The sequence below is a fragment of the Triticum aestivum genome, chromosome 6B (assembly GCF_018294505.1).
Source record: "Triticum aestivum cultivar Chinese Spring chromosome 6B, IWGSC CS RefSeq v2.1, whole genome shotgun sequence".
Taxonomy (NCBI): Eukaryota; Viridiplantae; Streptophyta; class Magnoliopsida; order Poales; family Poaceae; genus Triticum; species Triticum aestivum.
The window spans coordinates 2,241,937-2,256,226 of record NC_057810.1 but is presented as its reverse complement, the minus strand read 5'-3'; positions in this window follow the sequence as shown (position 1 = coordinate 2,256,226).

Genomic DNA, 14,290 nt, shown 5'->3' with positions numbered 1-14,290 from the left:
AACTGCGCACGCATGCATAACTCATCAGTTACATTACTATAACCTCGCTCGAGTAATAAGGGAAACCGAATATGCAAACGATCAGTAACACTCACTTGCCGTTGTAAGGAAAGAGTGTGGTATCATTGTTTTGATTTTTGATCAACAATTGTAGAAAGTTGTCCTCGGCCTCTTTGACGTCCTTTTCAACCAGAAATATATCTATGATATTTGTGTTAATAAACCCAATATTATAGATTTCATTTTTTTTTACACTCGACGATCTTCAATCCGCATAATATAGATTGAAACGAGCGATTCAGAAGTGTGGCCATATGCCCATACCCGGGAGAGAGAGGATGGCGACCCGAGAGGCGACTCGTGAGGCGCCCGCGGCGAACGTCGCTAGCCGGCGGCCGGAGCCTGCGGATCTGTCTGCGACGCGTGTTGGGGGGCGGTTCTGGGTGCTCGCGGACTCGGAAGAAGAGGAGGACGACGACGGGGATCCTGCGGGCAGATCTCCGGCGGACTACTCGCCGACACCGTCTGACGTGATTTGCGAGGCCTTCAGCCCTGGATACTCGGAGGAAGAAGTCGCCGCGTTGGTCGATGAAATTGTGTCGGGCGATGATCCGGCGCGGATCGGGCTGCGTTCTGAGGATAGGGTGGAGGTGGTTCGCCGGATTATCCACTGGAGGACGGCGGCGACGGCGATACGGCCTTGGAAAGGGCCTCTACCTAAGGTATGTATCCAACCAGTTACTTTGTCAGATTTCTTCCCGCAAGATGATTGGAGTCTCGTAGTGCGTAAGAAGAAGAAGAAGAGAGGGAGACTGGAGCCAGCGCCGCCGGCGCCGGCGATCCGGGCGGCGGCCGAGATCCGGGCGACCAGGGATGCTCGTTTGAATTTCCTCATGGGCCACGAAGGGGTCGTTCAGGAGTGGGCCGGCTGTGAGACCGTGCATGGGTGTGAGGCCCATCATGGGGGTGTTGACGAGGGCCTGGTTGGACCGGCTTCGACTGGGTATGTGGCCCAGGAGAGCCGCGTCGCGCCCTCTCAGCCCGACGTGCCTGGCAGGGCTGAGGCCTTTGCTGGACCGGGCACCACTGTTCCTCTTCGTGCGACCCCATGCACGTATGAGGAAGATCATATCCTTCTCGCTCGTGCGCCACCGTGTCCTAGGGTTCGCAAAACTGGGACGAATGGTTTCCCTCCCTGTGGTTATCGTCGGGCTCGGAGAATCCGGCCACTGCCAGGCATGGCAGGCCGTGGGGATGCTCCGCCGCCAGCCAAGAGGCCCTCTTCCAACGCTGCGGGACGGGGTGGGGCGGCTCCCCCGCCGGCGGCGCACCACTAGGAAAAGGGCTATAGATGGAAATGACACTAATGGCGCACCAGACACGTGGTGCGCCATTAGTATATACTAATGGCGCACCATCTTCTGACGCGCCATTAGTGTTGAAACTACTAATGGCGCACCCTGCCCACGGTGCGCCATTAGTACCAATTTTTTTTGAACTAGTGCGCCTGTCCAAACATACTAATGGCGCATCCAATGGTGGTGCGCCATTACTAGTTGTAACTAGTAATGGCGCACCAGCCAGAAGGTGCGCCACTAATGTTTTTTTTATTATTGTTTTTATTCCTTTTTTTGCAAAACTACTAATGGCGCATCACCAGGGGGTGCGCCATTAGTAACCTGGATTACTAATGGCGCATTTGTTGCTGGTGCGCCATTAGTAAGTGGGCAGCAACAAGATATTTTGGACAGCCTCTCCTCCCACACTCACTTTCTCCCCACTTCATTCTCTCCACCGCCTCCTCCTTGTCTCGGGTGCCTCCTCTTTTTCACCTTATTTCCACCCTAGATTCATTCAAATTAAGTGGTTAAGTTAACTTGTTTTGCTAGATAAGTAAGGGGGAAGCTATATTTATGTTGTTCTCCCTACAACAATGTGCACATGCACTTTTTATGGCCTAGCTAGATCTATGTATGTTCGTGGTGTTGCATATGTTTGTGGTGTTGCATATGTGTTTGTGTTTGGAGGTGTACCGGTATTTGAAATGCGATAGTTGCCAATATTTTGCCGGAATGTTGATTCATTTCCGTTTCGGCGAGAATTTTGGCATTAAGCATTCTTTTTGGTCCTATTTTTAGGGAAAGTCATGCCAAATTTTTTCTTGGTTCTAAAATATCGTTTTGCTCTACCCCGCAGGCGACCATGGTCCCCACGATGACCGAAGGCATCGTGAATAGGTTTTTGAGGTCCGCGAAGGCCGAGATGCTTCAAAAGAACGAGACGGAGATAAGATGTCCATGTCGAAGATGCAAGCTGAATAGCCTTATTGCGGACCCGGATTCCGGGCAGGTGCGGGACCACCTGCTCTTGCGTGGTTTCATGGATGGCTATCGGTGGCAAGGTGATGAAGATGACTACGAAGTCGTCCATGGGGGCCGGGCAAGAAATGAGGAAGGGCAGCAAGACAACCACCGCGGCTCGGGGGGGGGGGGGGGCGAGAAGACGAAGAATCCCCAGGAGATGATCACGACGGTGATGCTGTACACAGTCATCATGTAGAAGATGCAGGACATGATGATGATGCCGGCAGAGCAGACGACGCTGGACCATCGATGGGCTGGGTGCAGGACCCTCATATTCAAGAGCTCCTTCTCAAGCAGACGGATAACGCAAGAGCTGCCGCCCGAGAGAAAGCCAAGATGGATCAACTTGAGTTAGACGCGGTTACTCCATTGTATGAAGGATGCAGGCCCGAGGATACCCGCCTGAAAGTAACGCTCATGGCTCTGGAGATCAAGGTAAAACACAAAATGACCGACGCATGCTTCGACAAGAACATGTCATTCTGGCACGAACGTCTTCCCAAGGGGAACAAGTGCTCGACCAGTTTGGAGGAGGCGAAGAAAATCGTGTGTCCTCTGGATTTACCGCACGTGAAATACCATGTGTGCATGAACAATTTATCGGGACGAGCACGCGGAGTCTACCATATGTCCGGTGTGCGGTGTCACTCGATACAAGAAGAGGAAGAAAGCTCCTCGAAAAGTGGTGTGGTACTTTCCGATCACTCCTCGTCTGCAGCGGTATTTCGCGGATCCTAAGGTAGCAAAGCTCCTGCGTTGGCACGCGGATAGGGAGGAGAAGAAGCGAGAAGATGACGCAAATGATCCGGAGATAGATAAAAAAGACAAGATGCTGAGTCACCCTAAGGATGCGAGCCAGTGGCAAGCGTTGAACTTCGAATACCCAGAATTTGGGAACGATCCAAGGAACATCGTGCTGGGCGCGAGCACCGATGGAGTCAATCCGTTTGGCAGCCAGAGAAGCAGACATAGCACCTGGCCTGTGTTTGTGTGGATGTACAACCTTCCCTCCTGGTTGTGCATGAAGAGGAAGTACATTCACATGAGTATGCTAATTGAAGGGCCGAAACAACCAGGGAACGACATCAATCTGTATCTGGGGCTGCTGAAAGAGGAGCTTCACACGCTGTGGAAAACACCAGCCAATACGTGGGACGCCGCAGAGAAAGAATATTTCCCTATGAGAGCCGCACTGCTCACGACGGTGCACGACTATCTCGGTTACGGATATCTTGCGGGGCAGGTAGTCCACGGATTTTCTGGATGCGTAAGGTGCATGGATGACACAACGTATCGCCAGCTAGATAGAGATCCCGGGTCTTCGAAAACCGTGTTCATGGGACATCGAAGGTGGCTTCGCGACGATGACCCGTGGAGGAAACGCAAGGATCTGTTGATGGTGAAACCGAACCCCGAAAACGCCCGTGTACGAGGAGCGGCCAGGAAATAGACAAGCTGTTGAAAAATTGGAAAGACTGCCCACTGCTGGGAAAGAAGCAAAAGGCGCCAGAGCCGGGAAAGAAGCGAAAGGCGCCAAAGCCGCTGCTGAAGGTATGGAAAACGAGGTCTGTTTTCTTTGACTTGCCGTACTGGAAGATCCACCATGTGCCTCACGGCCTTGATGTCATGCATATCACGAAGAACGTGTGCGAGAGTCTGCTTGGTACCCTGCTCAACATGCCAGAGAGGACCAAAGATGGACCGAAAGCAAGGGCAGACTTGAAATCAATGGGCATCAGGCAGGAGCTTCACGCTATATATGATGATGATGATGATGATGATGATGATGATGATGATGATGATGATGATGATGATGATGATGATGAGGCGAAGCAGGACACAGAAAGTCGTCGCAAAGGCAAAAAGGCCAAGAAGACCGGAAATGACTACCCTCCCGCGTGCTTCACTCTAAGTCAGGAGGAGATCGAGCAGTTTTTCACCTGCCTCCTAGGAGTAAAACTTCCTTACGGTTACGCGGGGAAGATAAGCAGATACCTAGACCCAGCGAAGCAGAAATTCAGCGGGATGAAGTCTCACGACTGTCACGTGCTGATGACGTAGATACTTCCAGTTGCAATCCGTGGGATCATGGACGCGCACGTCCGTGAAACGCTATTTGGCCTATGCAACTTCTTCGACGTCATCTCTCGGAAGTCGATTGGCGTGAGGCAACTCAGAAGGCTACAGGAAGAGATCGTGGTGATACTATGCGAGCTTGAGATGTACTTCCCGCCCGCATTCTTCGACGTTATGGTGCATCTGCTGGTCCATATAGTGGAGGATATCATCCAACTCGGGCCGACGTTCCTGCACAGCATGATGCCGTTCCAAAGGATGAATGGTGTCATCAAAGGATACGTTCGCAACATGTCACGTCCAGAAGGAAGCATAGCCAGGGGCTTTCTGACCGAAGAGTGCATCTCCTACTGCACGAATTATCTAGGCATCGAGAACCCCGTTGGTCTGCACGTCAACAGGCACCTCGGCAGGCTCGCTGGATGGGGTCACCGTGAGGGTCGCCGCGAAATGCATGTCAACTTCGAGGGTCGACTCGCCGACTTTGAAAGAGCAAACCTAGTCGCGCTACAACACATAGATGTGGTCGATCCTTGGGTGGTAGAGCACAAAACCTTTATTAAGAAGACGTACAATGACCGAGGCCAACAGAGGACGGACGGAGATATACTCAAAGAGCACAACTCATGTTTCACGCGTTGGTTCAAGCAGAAGCTTCTGTCGTACCCTTTACATGAGGATTCTTCCGCAGAAGAACAACTCATATTCGCCTTGTCACAGGGCGCCGAGCACAACCTGATGACCTATGAGGCGGACGATATCAACGGCTACACATTCTACACCGAGGCCAAGGACATGAAGAGCGATGGTTATCAGAACTCCGGGGTAACAATGGAATCCTACACCGGTAACGACAAGGACAGATACTACGGAAGGATCGAGGAGATCTGGGAGTTGAGCTACGCTGGAGAGAAGGTCCCGATGTTCCGTGTCAGATGGGCCAAGAACGTCATAAAAGAAGACCGGTATTTCACCACCATGGTTATAACCGAAGCCAAATCCAAGACCGCGGGCGCAAACGTCACCGCGAAAAATGAGCCATGGGTACTGGCTTCCAAAGTGGACCAATGCTTCTTCATTACCGACCCGCCAAAGCCCAGTCGTGTTGTCGTGAGGAGAGGCAAAAGGAAGATCATCGGAATGGATGGAGTAGCCAATGAGCAAGACTTCGACAAGTACGGCGACCCGAGGATCGAACATGACGACGATGATGAAGTAGCAGCATACACCACAAGAAGAAGCAGGACCACCCTACCTAAAGGACGTCCGTTCCACAGAAGAACTCCATTTGCGAAAAAGAAGGGCAAGAAGATTGTGAACAGATAGCTAGCTAAGATCGATTGTATTTAAATCGTAGCCTTCATTTCTCGATTGTATTTCATGGGTACTTTTTGAACTATCATGAATATTTTTAAATTTCATGGACACTCGATCTCGACCCCCCTCCATCTCGATCGCTATCCCACCTTGCCAGATCCGGTCCCCCTCGCCGCCGAGCACCCCCTAGTCCACCGGCCGCCGCCGCCGACCCCCCGCACCCTCGATTCCCCTACTCAACTGCCGCCGCCGATCCCCCGCACCCCGCGCACCGTCTTATAAAACAAATAAGTATCAAACAGCTTTTTAAATGCTACTATCTTATAAAAAAATATTACTGTTATTATTTAAACAAGTTTGAACATATTTAAACACAAATAAGTATCAAACAGCTTTTTAAATGCTAAAAAAAATTGTGGAGCCTGGGAGTCGAACCCAGGACCTCCTGGTGTGAGAACTGACTGCTGACCAGTCGAGCTAGTAGAGGGGACTTGATGTGGATCAGTTCTGGTGGTACATAACCTGTTGGCTCGAGTTGAAATAAAAAAAATACTAATGGCGCACCACGGTGAGGTGCGCCATTAGTATGGATATACTAATGGCGCACCACGGTGAGGTGCGCCATTAGTATTGTGCCCGATCCCCCCTTCCCTCTCCCCCTTCGCCCGATCCCCCCTTCCCTCTCCCCCTCACCAGTTCCCTCTCCCTCTCGATCCACCGCCGCCGCCGCCGCTGCCCTGACCCACTGCTCGCCCTCGCCCTCGCCCTCTCCCTCCCTTGCCCTCTCCTCGCCTTCCCTCTCCCTCGCCCTCTCCCCGCCTTCCCTCGCCCTCGCCCTCTCCCTCCCTCGCCCTCTCCTCTCCCCCAGAGCCCAGAAAGCCTCGCCGCCGTCGCACCGTCCCGACACCGTCCGTCGCCCCGCCTCCCACGACGCCGCCCTCTCCTCTCCCGACGCCGCCGCCCCGCCGCCCTCGTCGTCGGCTGCGCATCAACCGCCACGGCGTCGGCTGCTGCTGCGGCAAGAGCTGCTGCCTTGGTGGATCTACTACCTCCGCCCCGACCTCAAGCGCGGCTGCTTCTCGCAGCAGGAGGAGGACCACATCGTCGCGCTCCACCGGATCCTCGGCAACAGGTCTGCACAACTGCAAGTTTTTTTTTGAAACAAGACAACTGCAAGTTTACAGTGCAATATATAAATACTCCCTCCATACTCCCTCGGGCGGAGGTAGAAAAGGGTCAGCGAGCCAGTGCTGTGCTCGACAAGGTGCACGCAGGAGAGGATCGCAACACAAACCTGAGAGGCTGAGGAAGTTGATCTTGGCCACAGTACGCTGTTTGCCGTCCTGGTCAGAGGTAGATATGTGAATGATGAGGCCTTGGTGCCCTCTGGCCGGTAGCTGGGTGGAAGAAGCTTTAGCGGGTTGCGGCTGGGTAGAAAAGGGTTTAGTGGGTTGCTGCTGGGTAGAAGAAGCTTTGGTGGGCTGCTGCTTGTCTTGGTTCTCATCGAAACAACCCAGCTGCGCGAAATCCTCGATCGACTTGACATGAACCTGCAAAGGAAAGACAATATTAATAAATCACAACTCTACTAGATAGTTAAGTTGGGTGGGATGTAAAAGCAAATCTTCTTCTAAGTGCAATATACTTAGTGCTGCTATATGAGTGTATAAATATTTGTTGCTATATAAATGTGAACAAAATTCGTGCTTGTATATGATATTCTGCCATGAAGAAAGAATAGATAGTGTGGGTCTGACCTTGTTTAATTTCTGCAATTCTTGTATATGATATTCTTTGGTGTGTATTGCATTCTCATCGTGGTTTTGATCACAGAACAAGAAGGGAAAGGGCGACTGAAGTACCTACTGCAGCAGATAGAAGTATTTGCCCACTTTGCAGAAGGAAGCCAGGCTAAAGGGAAGAAGCCACGTGGAAGGTGATTCTTGGTTATGTTTTTTTTAAAAGCAATCCTTGGTTATGTTAGTGCCACTATATAGTACTTTACTATGAACACCCATCTTGGATGACCAATAGAAATTGCAGCCACATGTGCACCGATCTAATTTGAAACATCAATGAAAATTGAAAAAAAATTACTCTCATAGCACTACTTCTATTTGCATTTCCCAAACATATGGTTCTGTCCATCCTCATTTCCTGTCTTCCCTAATAACCATCATTAAGTTATAGGTTTGCTATGTGCCTGTGCTATTCCCTGTCAGTAATTGATTTCAGAAACTGGCAAGCTTTGATAATGTAAGAGTTACTTACTTGCTAATTAGCCAAGCAGGCATGTATTATAACGGTGGAATTTCAGCCATGATACACATAACAGTGAGTAAAGATGATAATATCATTTATGAGTTAGTCAACACAAGACAGTGCCACATACTCTAATTACCTGGAACCTGCAGTATAAAAACAGAACCTTAATCAGCATGATCCTCTGACCTGTAATTTCTACTTTTATGCCTCTGTTACTCCAGCCAAAGATGTGAACCAACATCTTTCATTGTTATGCATATCAAACACCAAGGGTTATTTTCACTTAAAGTTTTAGAATGGGTGCATTACAATTCAGTCTGATATCTAATAACACACTCTGGGCTGATATAATTATGGAACAGAACCAACCATGATAAATAAAAGGTGATCTTGTCTATGCATTACCAAAAATGTATCTTTGTGAACAAATAAATTGGTACCAACAGCAATGCCATCTTACTGTAGAATTAGAATACATGGACATGATCAGCTCAGCTCCCAAACTGCCATTCATCACATCAATTTCCCCTTATGTAACTCCAGTCAAAATTTTATGTTGGTCTACCTAGTAGATGCCCATGGTTTGATTTTATGTTTGTTCCTATCAATACAAATGCTGAGCTATGTTCCATTTTTACTGTTCTTTGTGATAGTTTTTGCAACTTTACTTCCCATCTTAAGGCAAGCCCCATTTTTACTGTTCTTTGTTAGCAGAGCTGCTTGTTTCTAAGAACTTTGATACTATTTGGATCAAAGTTAAATGAGCACATAGATGACAAAAAAAGTTCAGATTGTAAAATGTTCATTTTGCTGCTAGTGCCCATTTTGAGTAATTGCTTAGAGGGATGATCCTGTGTGAGCTGGTGGAGTGATTTGTTTTCTACATAAAGCTCTTTAGTCAGGCTGGTTTTCGTGAAATACACATGAAGCTTCACCAGCTCCTGTGGGTGTGGGATCCATGTGACATGTGACATTGCATCCATGTCCACCTGGGATAATGATTTTGCAGGTACCCCGAGAGGCCCTTGAGTTTGCCGGAATGTCGATTAACTTCCGTTCCGGCAAATTCGGGTACTCCATATGTCCTATTTTCAGCAAAGGTCATGCTGAAATTTTCCGTGAATTTTAGCATGACTTTGCTAAAAATAGGACATATGGGGTACTTGTGACTAATGCATGGGCCGGGGTATCTTAGTAGTTAATTAAGTAGGATCAAGTGCCCCGGCGTACTTGTGACTAATGCATGGCTTTTAGGGTGCCTCGGTGTCGATAAAAACCGAAATGATGAAAGGTTAGGCTTTTAGGGTGCCTTGGCGTCGAAAAACCCTCAATGATAAAAGCTTAGATTTTAGGATGCCTCGGTGTCGACAAACCCTAAATGATGAGACCATGATCTTGTTCCTTGACAATAACCAACTTTTTGACCAAACTTTGTTTCTATTTAGAGAGAAACATGGCCCACAACAATGAGGCCGGGGGTTCGGGCGGCAAGGCATTCTGGGAGCTGTCCCAGGAGATGGAGGAACAACGTCACTTGTATGAGGCCGCCGCCTTCCCCACCGATCCTGAGACCACGGATGGTGCCGCCGAGGATGACCACACTGATGCCACCACTGATGGTGCCGCCGAGGATGCCACCACTGATGATGGCGGCACACGCACAGATGGCAGCCAACCGAAGAGGCAACGGAAGGACCGGCGCCCGATCGTGCTCCGCACCCTCAAGGAGGAAGTTACTGAAGTGGACTCCAACGGGAATCCAACGGCGCCCAAACGAATAGTCAAGGGGTACTCGCTTCAGCTCGGGTGCATTGTCCGAAGCACCGTCTCGATCAACACCGAGAACCTGAGGCATCCTGACCGAGGGAATTTGCGCAACCTCCTCTTCACGAAGCTGCACGAACGATACAAGTTCCCCGCTGAATTTGAAAACACAAGCCTCAAAGGGAATAAAGTGAACAATGCTGCCCTCACAAAGATGAGCAAGGCCCTGTCTACTTGGAAAAGCAATGTGAAGAGAATGATCGAGAAAGGTGAGAGTTATCAGAAGATCAAGGAGAAAAATTCTTCGATCACCGAAGATGACTACAACGACTTCAAGATCAATTGCTCGAGCACCGCAAGCTCCCAATCAAGTGAGTGGGGGAAACAAATGCGGGAGCTGAACATAGGGGAACACACACTCGGTCCCGGCGGTTACAGAGTGGCGGAGCCTATATGGGACAAGGAGGAGGCGGACCGTGCCGAGCAAGGCCTACCGCCCCTCTTCGATAAATACGGTGACAAGCAGACCAGGAACTTTGTCAGGGCCCGATACAAGAAGTACCCGAAAACAAAGGAGCTTACCACGGATCCGAAGACCAGGCAGCTTGAGCTTGTTCTGGTAAGGAATACACCCCCGCGTAACTAGCTCCATATGGTTGCATTCTAATTAATGAAGCCGAATTTCTAAATGGTTCACATTCCTTCCGCAGGCGACTGAAAGCAGTAGCGCGGGGTCGACTAAGAGCAACCCTTGGGACACCACTCTAAATAGGGGGTTGAATGTAATGAAGAACAAGGATAAGCTCAGTAAGCCGACGTCAGCTGGTCGTGTGGCCGGCAAAGGCTTGTCGACAAAATGGGGGTCATACTATACCGCTGGTGTGCGGAAGGAGAAAAAGACCAGCTCGGAAAGCCAGGCGCGAGAGGTTCAAGAACTCAAGGCACAGGTGGCGCGGATTCCGGAGATTGTCCAAGAGCAAGTGGAACAACGACTCGGAGCGACGATCACCGCCCTTGTGCCTACCTTGATCTCGGGGTTGAGTGCGTGGATTGCGGGCGGCCAACAGGGGCCGCCCCCGATTCCTAGCTTCACGGCCAGCAACTCGCATAATGCGATGGCGGGGCCATTGGTGCCTCCGGCGGAGGCGGCATTGGTGTCTCCGATGCCGGCACGGGAGCTTAATGCACCCGGGTGTACGCCGGCCGGCACCTCTTCAGCAAGCGGCCCCTTCGTCAACTGCACGCCCGCCGTTGGCGGTGCGTCGACATTAGCCGAGCTCGACGCCATCATCACGGTAACTAATTAAGCCTCTCTCGGCCGAGGACTTCATCTCCTTGCCTTTGACTGGGCATCCCTGACGCCCTACATGTTTTCGCAGGGCGCCGCCGACGTTCCGTGCACTCTCCTCCACTTCGTGAACAACGAGTTGGTCGATGTCGCCAAGGGCAAAATCGTTCAACCGGGCAACCCCTTGTTCCACGGTACCCAGATGCCACCCAACTTGTTTAGGGTTCAACTGGTTCGGGTGCTGCCAGGCTGCGACGACTTGTTACCTCCGATTCGACCCGTCGGGGCCGACGATGAAGACGTGATGACCCTCAGCGCCTGCCTGAGCTGGCTCCTGCTTTGGCTGAAGAGCCAGATTCGTTTGGGGCGGGGGACACCACCCCAAAGACAACACCGCCAGTCGTGTCGGCGCCAAGTCGGCCCCATGGCAAGACCGCCGTAACGGTGCCGGACATCCCTATGCCACTGGATCCAAACATGCATATGGCACAGGATCAGAACGACGACGATGACGACGATGATACATTTGGCAACGTCGATCAATACTTTGCCGATCATGGGTACGATGGCGACTTCATGGGGCCTCCTTCTCAAGAACCAAACCCAACAAAAGACGTGTGCGATCTAGCTGGTACCGCGGAGAAGCCAAGTTGCAACAGGCGCCGTCTGGCGTTCAGCTCTCAGGAGACGCCTCCAGCTGCCAACTTCACCGAGCCTCAGATAGGCGAGGTGCGAAATATTATCAGCCCCAACACACTCAAGAAGGCGGTCTGTGAGCAGAACTCGGTCCCATTACAGGAGAAGAAGAAGGCACGCAAAAGAAAGACTAAGAAGGGTGCGAGCCAGCCGGCACCGAGTACGATCCGTGCTCAGGACGGGCCACCTTCACCGCAGGATATCTCGAGGAGGGTGCATGTGGCGGGTAGGGCGATGCTACCGACAAATATGCTCAATGCTGCAACCGGTGCTATGCGGAGTCTGCATGACAGTGTTCTTGCTTTGGAGAAGCGGCGTCTCAGAGAGAAGGATGTGGCATACCCGGTTTTCGCGGCCAAGGTGCCAGAGGGCAAGGGCTTTGTGGATAACTCCATCGGGCGTACGATCGTCCTGCGTTTTGATGACATCCACGCTATGTTGAACCTTCATCCGCTGCACTACACCTTCGTTCGGCTATTTTCGCTGAGTATGGAGATGCGGATCATTCGCGACAAGACCCCGGACATCGTGATAGTCGACCCCTTCTACATGCGTGCCAAGATCTTGGGCAGCGCTGGGGACCGGCAAGTCGCGAGTTCTTACCTCGAAGGCGTCATTCTGGCAAACCAAGATAAGGATAACTTCCTCGTGCCTTACTTTCCCGAGTAAGTCCTCCCCTCAACCGGCCCGTAACATATGAATTCTTACATTTCGATCGTTTTTCTTTTAACATTCCGTGTTTTCTGCAGTGACACACGTTGCACGCTCATCCTCCTAAGCCCCAAATATTCCATGGCCACGTATTTCGACCCGGACCGTCAGTCGAACGTAGACTACACAAATGTCAAGAAGGTTCTTGATGATGTTCTCCCCGGCTACGCCAAATCTGGAGGCACCTTCACCAGGCCTATTCGTAAGTACGGCAAGCACGTATTCTCCCACAATACGACGTTCTGCTGCGTCAAGCAGCCGCCTGGCGGTCAGAAGGGTGCCTACTACGCCATCCATCACATGCGGGCGATCGTACGGGACCATCATCAACTTCTGCTACCGAGTAAACTCAAAGATTGGGCAAAGAGCGTGTCGGCAATCCAGGACGCGGACCTCCGACAAGAATTCTTTCGCATCCAGTCGGAGTTTGCGGAAATCATCCATCAAGATGTCCTTCGTACCTCGGGGCAGTTCTACCTCAACAATCAACCGTCCAACAGTGACATCGACACAATGCTACAAATGCAGGCTGACAACGACCGTTATTTCATGACTCCCACGATAGACGGCGGCTTCATCCACGCTCCGGTCCCTTGAGTCGAGTCGAAAGCAGTGATGCTGTGTCTAGTTCTGAAACATCGATTGGCTCATGTTGTAATTAAACTTTAATGAACTTGTAGTATGTCTCTTTGGTTTCGAGAGTCGTTCAACTTAGATGTAATCGATGCTATTAATGTCTTGCTTTTCTCTTCCGATCGTTCTGTTGCATACTTATATATTGCTTATGTATTGTCTGTGAATTGGTACTAATGTTTCGTTTGGCTAGTGCATAGCGATGCCGACGTATGTCGTGTACAAGGGTAAGGTTCCCGGAGTCTACGATGACTGGGAGGAGTGTTGGAGACAGGTTCACCGATTCAGCGGTAACAGTTACAAAGGGTACACCACTAGGGCCGAGGCCGAATCTAGATACGCCCGCTATCTAGCGGGAGAGGGGAGGGAGCGTTGGAGGAACCGGATGAAGACGAGTTTCATCGTGATGATGCTCATCGTGATGACCGCAGCTCTCTTCTATGTGATGGTAGTTTAGATGATCGATATCGACTTGTAATGTGAAGACAAACTCGCTACTCGCGGTCTCGAGACTTGTAATATAATGTTCTATCTTTGTTCGGTCTTTTCAATTCGGAGACTAATATGATGAATTGTATTCGGAGACTAATATGATGAATTGTATTCAAAGACTAATCTTCTATTGTATTCGATGAATCTGTTGTTGATGTGTGCTGTCTATATTTTGTCAAATTATACATTTTGTAACCTGTGCAAAAAACAGAAAATAAAAAACAAAAAAAAATAATATTCATACTAATGGCGCATCACATGACAGTGCGCCATTAGTATGACAGTGCATACTAATGGCGCATCACTGGGTAGTGCGCCATTAGTATGCCGCGGTTACTAATGGCGCATCCAGTGGTGGTGCGCCATTAGTATGCAAAAGCACCTGGATATACATGGCCCCTGGGAGGCATACTAATGGCGCACCCTGGCCTATACTAATGGCGCACCCGCGGTGCGCCATTAGTATACCAGATACTAATGGTGCACCAGGTGGTGCGCCATTAGTAAAAATTACTAATGGCGTGCTATTAATGGCGCACCACAGATGCGCCATTAATGGCCATACTAGGTGCGCCATTAGTAGGGGTTTTCTAGTAGTGGCGGGTGCCGGACGTGGCGTCCTGGTGCAGCCTGGCCAAAGGCCACCGGCGGGTGGGGCCGCCGAGAACGGTCCCTCAGGCCGAGG